The sequence below is a fragment of the Orycteropus afer genome, unplaced genomic scaffold (assembly GCF_000298275.1).
Source record: "Orycteropus afer afer isolate SDZICR_OR568_19922 unplaced genomic scaffold, OryAfe1.0 scaffold00181, whole genome shotgun sequence".
Classification (NCBI taxonomy): domain Eukaryota; kingdom Metazoa; phylum Chordata; class Mammalia; order Tubulidentata; family Orycteropodidae; genus Orycteropus; species Orycteropus afer.
The window spans coordinates 1,824,021-1,835,047 of record NW_006921768.1 but is presented as its reverse complement, the minus strand read 5'-3'; the positions used below and the strand labels follow the sequence as shown (position 1 = coordinate 1,835,047).

The 11,027-nt window shown below is 38.5% G+C and overlaps 1 non-coding gene across 1 annotated transcript; it reads right to left on the bottom strand.

Annotated features, from left to right (window-relative positions):
- Nucleotides 1–738: 738 nt before the first annotated feature.
- On the bottom strand, nt 739–809 carry TRNAE-UUC. Its single transcript has one exon. It is a non-coding gene; the product is annotated as a tRNA-Glu (tRNA).
- Nucleotides 810–11,027: the final 10,218 nt, after the last annotated feature.

Below are 11,027 nucleotides of genomic sequence, written 5' to 3'. Positions count from 1 at the left end.
AAATCTTCACAATTGGACTAATAAGCAACATCATAATAAATGGAGAAAAGATTGAAGTTGTCAAAGATTTCATTTTACTTGGATCCACATCAGTCAAGAAGTCAGATGTCATATTGCACTGGGCAAACCTGCTGCAAAAGACCTCTTTAAAGTGTTAAGGAACAAAGATGTCACTTTGAAGAGTAAGGTGAGCCTAACACACACCATGGTGTTTTCAGTTGCCTCATATGCTTGTGAAAGCTGGACAAAAAATAAGGAAGACCAAAGAAGAACCGATCACTTTGAACTGTGGTGTTGGCAAAGAATACTGAACATACCATGGTCTGCCAGAAGAATGAACAAATCTGTCCTGGAAGAAATTCAGCCAGAATGCTTTTAGGAAGCAAGAATAGCCAGACTTCATCTCATCTACTTTGATCATGTTGTCAGAAGGGACCAGTCCCTGGAGGCTATCAAGCTTGGTAAAGTAGGGAGTCAGCAAAAAAAATGGGAGAAGTCCTTCAATGAGATGGATTGACACAGTGACTGCAACAATGGGCTCTAGCATAGCAAGGATTGTGAGGTTGGGGCAGGACCAGGTGATGTTTCATTCTGTTGTACACAGGGTTGCTACGAGTTGGAGCTGATTTGACGGCACCTAACAACTACATCTCAATCTAGAAGCTCCCCTGAAATCTTTCTAGCGTCTTTGCAACCTGCAAGTCTTCACTGACAGACAGGTGGTGGCTGCACATGAAATGCATTGGCCGGGAATTAAACCAGGCTCTCTTACTTGAAAGGCAAGAATTCTACCACTGAATCACCAATGCCTCATAGTTTGTACACATATCTAAACATTCCATCCCATCTATTATCTTTGGCCATTCTCAACACACTTGCACAAACGACACACACGCACACACACACACATTTTGTCTTAGTGGACTTCTCATCATGCCAAGATCTTTCATTGTTCTATGCCACTTCCTAACTCCTTTGCATGTTCTTGTTCTTTTTGGCCTGTACCACCCTTTTTGCCTTCTTTTCCTGTTAAACTCCTACCCCATCCTCAGGATCCAGTTCAGTTGACATCTTCACAGTGACATCTTTTTAATGCAATTGTTTACTGTTTATTCATTTATTCAACAAATATTCATTGAGTACTTCCCTGTACCAGTCAGGGTGCTGGGTGTCAGGGATATAATAGTATGCAAAAATAGATCAATCAAATTTTCATACAACTTAAAGTCTAATCAAAGAAACAAATATTTGTAAAATAGTCATCCAAACAAAGAAGCCTCATAACACTGCCAGTGCTATAAAGGAGAGTTTCTCATTGCTATAATTACTTTGGTGGGGTTTGACCTAGTTGAAAGGGTCAGGGAATACTTTCCTGAAGAGATGATGTTTGTTGAGAGTAAAGGATGGATTCAAGTTAATAAACAAAGTTGGGACAAAGAGGCTGAGTGAATAGGTTGGGACAGGAGAGGTCACAGCAAGGATCAGAGAGTAAAATTAAATGAGCATTAGGTTGAGCAATGATTTCTTAAATATGACATGTAATAGAAAATTATAAAAATGAAAAATTTTTGTATTTCCAAAAACACCATTAAAGAAGTGAAAAGTCAACCTAGAATCTACGAGAAAATATTTGCAAATGGGATATCTGATAAGTGACTTGTAGCCAGAATCTATAAAGAATATATAAAAAGACAAAAAAAAAAAAAAAAAATCAAGAATCAGGCAAAGTATTTGAACAGATATTTCTCTAAAGAAGACATATAAATGTTTAATAATCTCATGGAAATATATTCAACATCATTAATCATCACCAGTTGCTGTGATGTCAGTTCTCACTTATGATGGTCCCATGTGTGTCACAGAACTGTGCTCCATTGGGTTTTCAATAGCTGATTTTTTTTTTAAGTAAATTGCCAGGACTTATTTCTAAGGAGTCCTCTGGGTGAACTCCAAACATCAGTCCTTTGGTTAGCAGCTGAGAGTTAACGATTTGTATCACCTAGGGATTCTCATTAGTCATTGATATTGTTGTGTGCCAAGTCAATCCTGACTCATGGTGACCCTATAAGAGAGTGTAGAACTGTCTCATAGAGTTTTCTAGGCTATAAATCTTTATGGGCACAGATTGCCACATCTTTTCTCCTCAGAGCAACTGTTGTTGCTGTTGTTATGTGCCATTGAGTCATCTCAGACTCATAGCAACCCCTCCTTGGGTTTCTGAGGTGGTATCTGTATGGGAGCTCTAGTGGCATAGTGCCTAAGGCACTGGACTGCTAACTGGAAGGATGGTGGTTCAAACCCCCAGCCACTCTTCAGAAGGAAGACTTGGCAATCTATTTCCGTAGAGATACCAACTTGGAAACCCAAGGAGGGTTTGCTATGAGTGGAATTTGACTCCACGAAAGTGAGTTTGGTTTTCATCTCTAAGTATGTAGATTGCCCAGTCTTCCTTCCGAGGAGTGGCTGGTGAGTTTGAACCTCCAGCCTTCTGGTTAGCAGTTAAGTGCCTTTGGCATTGCATCACTCAGAGCAACTGGTGGGTTTGAATAGCTGAGCTTTTGGTTAGCAACAGAGCACTTAGTCATTGCACTACCATAGCTCCTTACATTAGTTATTAGAGAAATTTGAATTAAAACCACAATGAGATACCAACTAGAATGGTTATAATAAAAAAATACAAAGAGTAAAAAGTGTTAACAAGGATGTGGAGAAATTAGAGTCCTCATACATTGCTGGTGGGAATGTAAAATGATGGACATACTTTGGAAAACATTTTTTTCAGAAAAAGTTAAAATTAGAGTTACCATGTGACCCAGCGATCCTGTTCCTAGGTAACTACCTACCCAGGAGCAGTGAAAACACTATGTCCACAAAAACGCTTTTATATGAATATTCATAGGATAATTATTCATAATAGCCAAAAAGTAGAAATAATCCAAATATCCATCAACTAGTGAATGGATAAATCAAATGTGATACAGTCATTCAATGGAATAGAATTCTATAATAAAAAGGAACAGTACTGATATGTTCTACAACAACATGGATAAACTTCAAAAGCATTTTGCTCAATGAAAGAAGGCAGTTACAAAGGAACATATATTTTATGATTATATTTACATGATCTGTCCAGAAAAAGTACATACATAGGAGATAGAAAGTAGATTACTGTTTGCCTAAGGCTGAAAGGCAGAACTGTCTACAAGTAGACATGAAATTTCTTTTTAGAGTAATGGAAATGTCCCACACCTATATTGTACAAGTCTGTAAATACACAAAAATTCTTTGAAAGTACACTTAAAACAGGCTAAGAGTGAATTTGATGTTATGCAAATTATATCTCAATAAAGCTGTTAAAAACAGTAAATCAGTGTGGCTAGAACCCATGGAGTAGGAGGTGTACAGGGAGACGTGGGAGCTGGGTGATGCAGGATGTTATAGGCCAGTTGTATTTGGAGCTTTTTCTTTATCCTCAAAGCACTGGAAAACATGGACAAATTTTAATCAGGGCTTGGTGGTAGTGAGGATGTGATCCGATTTGCGTTCTGAAAACACTATGGCTAACATAACAAAGACAGTTTAGATTTAAGGTAGGTCAGGTCGATTTTTCCTGTGCTTCCCAAGTCCTATGTCCCTACCTCCTAGGTTACCATATTCTGTTGTGTTTTTACCCATCTGACTGTCTTTCTCCCTGCAGTATTATGAGTTCTGGAAAGTAGGGATGATGTTTTATGCAGCATTGTGTCACCAGCTCCTCAGCCCCGTATGCAGCAGGTACTCAATTAATGCTTATAAAACAAGTGATGTTGAAAGGAACATAAGAACAGGGGAAATCCAACCTCAGGTCTATCAATATCCACTAATTGGTCTTCTGTCCCAATCAGAGGTTTGCAGAGCAATCATGGTTTGATCTCTAATAGGAAGACTTAGCATTGTTATTATGCTACTCACTTTGCCCCAAACACTTTTGGCATTAATATTTTAGGCTAAGATAAATAAATAAAAATTATTTGTGATTAGAACATATTCTCTGTGTGCCTATTGCACCTGTGCAAACATTGGCATCAAAATTCTAATTCAGGTATTTCTGAAAGTTTGGTGCTTTCAGCTTAAAGTCTTAATTAACAGCCTGTGTCAAACAGTTGAGCAAGATTTGTTAAGGTATATAAAATGTTGCATTTTTAGTTTTTTTGTAAGTAGTTTTCTGCTACTTATAAAATTCATATATAAGATAGATACACTAATGTAAGAATAAAGCATCTTTTTTTTTTGAGAGAGTCCTTTGCTATGATTTATTTTTTAAATGAACAAAGGGAGCTGTAAGGGAAACAAACTTACATGATAAAATACGTAAAAACAAGCCAAACCCAAACAACTTCCAGTGTGTGTTCTGGAGATAGTCCATGTTCAGCCCAATCATCTACATTTAAAACACCCTGTGGTATTTTAAAAGGTAACTCAAGTCTAGAACTATGACTTTGATATCTTGAATTGTCTTAAAACAGGAAATAAAGACTTCATTCTGACTCTACTCTGTTGCATAAACAAGTTCAAATGCACACAAAATTTTTTTTTGAAAATTAATTGGCTACAACTACTTGTCATTTTATTTATTTGAAAGCCTATTTTATATGAATTTGACAAAATAGGAGTATGCAAATAGGATGCAACAGAATGCAAAGAAACATTATCAATATTCAAGTGTTATTCAATAACAATCGAAACAAATGTTATCAATATTCCCATTGACGAATGTTATTTTTAGCCTCTTAACTATTTTGGTAGAGCCACTATTGAGTCCATACCCCTTGAACTGAAGAATTAGAGGGTAGTGTAACATATGTTACTGAGATAAGTTACTGATTGTCCTTTAGTTTTTCTCTACACAAAATTTCTGACCTAAAAAAAAAAAAAGCCAAATAGACATTGAAAAGCATTTGTCCAGCAACCATTTCAATCAACTGTTCTGTTTAATTTTTTTGGAGCTCAAATAGACCATTTATCTGAATTGACTGATTGTTTTTGCATTTGTATCTTGGGAGTAACTGTTGGCAAACTTCTTGATTTGCTGTAATAAACTGGGCCATGATCTTTATTGTCTTAGCCAATACTATCTTCTATTTCAAATAAGTAGCCTGGCATTTTAAAATCTCTTCATTAAATCTTGGGTAACTTTTCCCAATTTGCTTTTCTCATTGAACTCTACCTACAAGGACTGTCTGATGTTTAAGGTTTCGATGTTTTTTGAGCAATATGAAAGCAAAAAAAAAAAAAAAAAAAGCAAAGGAGGTAAAAATTATGTTTCTTTTATGTTGCTATCACTCAAAAATAAAAGCAGATTTCTCTGAGACTGTGCCCCTACCCACAAATCAACTTTGGGAAGCATCAAACAGTAATTTAATTTCAAAAGAAAATTTCTTAGAAAATGACATAAGCCACTATGATTGTATTGCTAAACAATTTGGAATCCATCTCTAGGACAGAGTCTTTATAAAGTCCATGTGCAGTTTTAAACATTTTAACTTTAATAATTTAAATTTTAGGTATGATACAAACCATCTGCATCTTCCTGTTGTAAGCAGTGAATTTTCTATACACGGCTGGCCTGTGCTTAAATTCCGTGAGCCAATAAGGGCAGCTTAACCTTCTCATGTGTGGTAGCTGTCTTTTGTAACAGAATCTGAAATAGGAATATATTGTGCAAACTTGTGAAATGAAATCCTAAATAAGTAAATTGTTTTGAATTCTGCTTAAATATTATTTCTATTGTGTGTCTTAAACTCAAGTGGTTGCAATTTAAAAGTCACAAAGATTTTATGAAAATCCTATACTTTGCATTTCAAAGGCTCAAACCTTTTCAGTAATCATAAGTTTCTATTTTAACCATCCAGAGTAAAATATCCATTAACAGGTATTCAGAGTAGTCCAAAACTTGGCAAAGTTTTGGGCTATTTAGTAAGTCACAAAGTCACACCTATGCACATTTTTGAATGAATGCTCAAAGGTGCCGTTGAAATTGGTTTGTAAGACAGAAGGGGATGCAATATTTTGGAAATCTTACTTTGGCTCATGTTTTAAACTAGATCATTAACCAGCTAGGATAACAGAGCTAGTATTTTTAGATATCGCAATAACATCGGAAGAAAGCTCATTAAAGGAATAATGGAATTGTACTCACCTTTGAAGTCTGAGACCACCTTAAGCAGTGGGAGAAAGGTCATACAGAGCAGAATAATGCTTCTTGGTATGCAATCGAGTATTGCGGAGAATAGCTTAAAAGAGGATGGACTAGTGTCAGCAAATGGAGCAAAGGGTGCTGAATCAGCCTGCAGCATCAGTTGGGAGGCAAAAGTCACCAAGAATGGGAAGGTATCAAAGGGTGGAGGTGGAGTCCTTGATACTATACTTTGCAATCTCCCAGCAACATCAAGGTTCCACTTCAACCCACCCTGCTTGAATGGCAGGTTCTTTTCTAAGAGGTGGGTATGGACTTTTCATTGGGATCTGATGGGAGCAACGACCCTGCAGCTGCTGTGCAATGCTGAGATTTTTGTGTTTATGTAGTCCTGTGTTCATGCAGCTTGCACCTCTCTGTGCCAGACACTGCAAATTTCAGGCCAGGAAAAACAAGGCTGTTAAGAAAAAAGGTAATGTCTATTGGAAATAACAATTCAGCGACTTTATGCAATGATGAGTTCTGGGTTAATTTTAACATGTCAGGGAAAAATATGATCTAGCCATGCGTGATAAAACCACTTTGTCAGCTCAATGCAAGCTTAGTATGTAACGGCTGCCTGCAACCTAAACATAGTAGGCTGCAGGAAAGAGAACTGGTACATGTGTAGTTGAGGAAGGGCATGGATACCTGTGCAATTGGTTACATGCCCAAATACCCCAGCAGTATATATATGACTGTGGTATATATATGGTGAAGACCAAACACCAATATAGAAACTACCTTTGTTATTTATGAATCATGTTAATATCTTCACTATATATATGTATGTGTTTATATATATATAAAACCAAACCAAACTCACTGCTGTTGACTCATAGTGATCCCTCCTTGGGTTTCTGAGGCAGTATCACTACGGAAGTAGATTGCCCAACCTTCCTTCCAAGGAGTGGCTGGTGGGTTTGAACCCCCGTCCTTCTAGATAGCAGTAAAATGCCTTCGGCACTACACCACCAGAGCTCCTCCCTATATATGTATGTATGTGTGTTTTATCTGTTGTTGTTGTTATGTGCCTTTGAGTCGAACCTGACTCATAGCGACCCCTCCTTGGGTTTCTGAGGCAGTATCACTATGGAAGTAGATTGTCTCATCTTCCTTCGGAGGAGTGGCTGGTGGGTTTGAACGCCAGACTTCTGGTTAGCTGTCAAGTGCCTTAAGCACTATGCTACCAGAGTGCTGTGTTTTATCTATCATCTATTCATCTACCTATCTATCTGATCTATCTATCTAGTTAAGGGCTTAGCCACTAACTGAACGTGTGTCAGTTCTAACTCACCCAGAGGAACCTCAAAAGTAAAACCTAGTGATCTGCTTCCTGAAAATTCACAGCCATGAAAGCACTATGGAGCACAGTTATACTCTGAAACACATGGAGTCCCCGTGAGCCACAATCAGCTAGATGGCAGCTCGTTTAACTTCAACTTTAATAATTTTGCCATTAAAACGTACATGATAGAAGTAAAAGGAAAAATCTATATATAACTCTTTGAGTTCTAAAGTTGTTGCAGAGTCAAAAATACATTTATCCTTAAAACAAGAAATACTGAAACTTGCGTTTAGGAAACAAACAAACAAATTCAGTTCAGTAAACATCTATTGAGCACCTACTATGTACATGGGTAGATGATACACAAAGATGCATAACACATAGACCTTTCCTCATGGGCCTCACTGGAATCTGTTGTTGTTGTTAGGTGCCGTCAAGTCAGACCGACTCATAGCGACCCCTCCTTGGGTTTCTGAGGCAGTATCACTACGGAAGTAGATTGCCTCATCCTCCTTCTGAGGAGTGGCTGGTGGATTTGAACCGCCAGCCTTCTGGTTAGCAGTCAAGTGCCTTAGGCACTACGCTACCAGAGCTCACTGGAATCTAGTAAGGGGGAAATACAAGTAATTATAATATAAGAAATATTGTGAATGTTTTCAGCAGAGGTGTTAGCAAAATGCTAATAAGGTGTTGTGGAAGGTGGGTTTATTCTAGAACAGTTTTGTAAAATATCAACTCTGTATCTTCTCACATGTATCACCATTGTGCCTAATGTTACAGAATAAATGGTAGATAAAAATATGCTGTGCATCCATCCCATGAACCACTCCCATGAGGGGACTGGTGATTCTGGATGTATGGATATAGATTGGGATGTTATCATTGTCATTGTCATTGTTGTTGTTGCCATGGAGTCAGCTCCAATTTCTGGAGATCTTATGCATAAGAGAAAAGAACATTGCCTGGGTTGTGCCGTCTCCGTGAGCATTGATATGTTTGAGTCTGTTGTTGTCGCTATTGTGTCAATGTATCGCATTGAGGGTTTCCCTCATTCTCGTTACCCTCGTCAAGCATGATGTTCTTTTCTAGCAAATGATTTTTCCTAATCATGTGTTCAAAGTAACTCTGCTAACGTCTTCCCATCCTTACTTCTAAGGAGCATCCTGATTTTATTTCTTCTAAGAATGTTGTTTGGTCTTTTGGCAGTCCATGGTATATTCAATATTCTCTGCCAATACCACAATCTGAATGTATCAACTCTTCTTCTGTCTTCCTTTTTCATTGTCCAGCTTTCACATGCATATGTGGTGATTCAAAAGACCATGACTTAGGTCAGGCACACCTTAGTCATCAAAGTGACATCTTTGGTGTAAGAACAGGAGGAATCAAGCCTGAATAGCCAACAGAAGTTTATCGTGCTTTGAATTGTATCAGTAATATTCCTAGCAAACAAAGCTGGGCAACCAAGGGGAGTGTAATAAAGGGGCTTTTTACAAAGATGTGGCCAGGTTTTGGGGAACCAAAGAGGGGTGGAGAGCACCCTGGTATCACCGCCAACGGGGAGCATCCCCCTGGAGTAGCCAGGGGCAAGAGGCATTTCTGGAAGCCGTAAGAAGTGGCTGTATGAAGGGAACAGTCTGACAGGAGGTGTGGCCTTTGTAGATGGAGGCATCCAACCCTGGTGAACATGGTGAGTGTTGGGGGTAGGAGTCAGATGAATAAACCACCCAGCCCTCAGATCTCCTATAACTGTGTCTTCCATGACCTGAACTCAACTAAAAACCAGATCACAAGGCAACCCTTTGATTCAGTCCATTCAGTTCAAACTCTCAGGAAAGAAAGCAGGATAAAGAAAGGTACAGAGTAGATATGGAGCAGCAAATAAAATAATATCCAGACTATGGAGTATCCTCAGTCCCGAGCAAATTACAATGTCCTACAAGTATTCTGGGAGCTCTGGTGGCTTAGTGCCTAAGACAATTGACTGCTAACCAGAAGGCTGGTAGTTCAAACCCACCAGCCACTCCTCAGAAGGAAGATTGGGCAATCTACTTGGCAGTAGTGATACTGCCTCAGAAACCTAAGGAGGGGTCGCTCTGAGTTGGACTGACTCGAGGGCAGTGAGTTTGGTTTGGACAGGTATTTTGAGTTTTGAATTCAAATACCACAGAAATCCTGGGGCTTATTTCTATTTGCAATGGAAATTAAAAGGTATAAATGGAGGATTCCAATACATATTTTTAGGTTAATGCTTTATTATGACCTGTCATCAAAAAAGCACAGCCTGAGAGTTGACAGAGATTCTTGAATAGGGTCATCTATGTAGCAGGGTACATGTAAGAACCTGCTATCATTTAGAGACACCAATGGTAGGCCCCTATGTGTTTTAGAATCTAGATCCTCACACAATTCTCACTCAGTCATCATTTCCTCCATTCCTTATTTATTCACTCACACTTTTCATTCATTCATACATCATTTGTGTACCTTTTCTGTGTGAAATATTCTCATAAACACTTTTCAGTCTGCCTAGTGACCTGACAGCTATTTTTTGAAGACTCATTTCTCCATGGCAGTTAAAATAACTGAAGCTGTCCTATTCATTCAGGGCAACTCAGATTGTGGTTTGAAGTATATACTCTTTATGATAAATCAATTCAGAGTTCAAAGTCAGTCATTGGAAAGGTCAATTTATACATTGAACTTTTTCCTCTCTCAAGGATTTTCCTTCCATCTCACCAACTCATGAGGGTGTCTGGGTGTAGGGGAGGGGTATGCAATCTGAGCATTGTCTCTGTTCTTTTCTGGTCTCTGTTGAGATGTCTTGTCCCACCTGGTGGTTGGCACTGGTCACTGTCCCATTGCATCTGTGGCTGCTGTAACTGGACTCACCAGTTACAGCATGGGCACATGCCAGCAACTCCTGCTATCGGCATTCATAGTCTTAGTCGTTGTGGGCTCTGACAGGAGGCTTGAACACTGCATACCCCCACTGCCCTCTCAGCACTGCTGCCGACCTCTATTGTGTGCATAAGCACACACAGGGCCTCCTACATGTCTAGGGCACAGGGGATGGAGGCTGTTGTATTGAGCTTTCTCTCTCTTGAAATATGCCATCCTGCCATGTTTGTATCGATTATAAGCCCCACCCCACACTAGGAATAGGATACTCTGTGAGGCTTTCTTCTCCCAGAATTCCAGGTGAGAATCAGGGCCAAGTCTAATGCTCTTGGAGTTCTCATCTGGAACTTTAAAAGAAAATTATTCTTTAACAACTTTTTATCTTGAGTTAATTGACTAAGGTCAAAGAAATCCATCAACTTGCCCAAGGTTAGACAAGTCATAATTAATAGAAGCAGGGTTTGAGTCAATATATCTGACCCCAAATCTAAGCCCTTAAATTCTGTATTATTACAAAACTATAACATGAAGAAACCAGAAAAAACATCTTAAAAATCCACAAAAAAGTATTCTAAAAATAAAAATTCTAGAGGTGTTTTATATATATATATATATATATATATA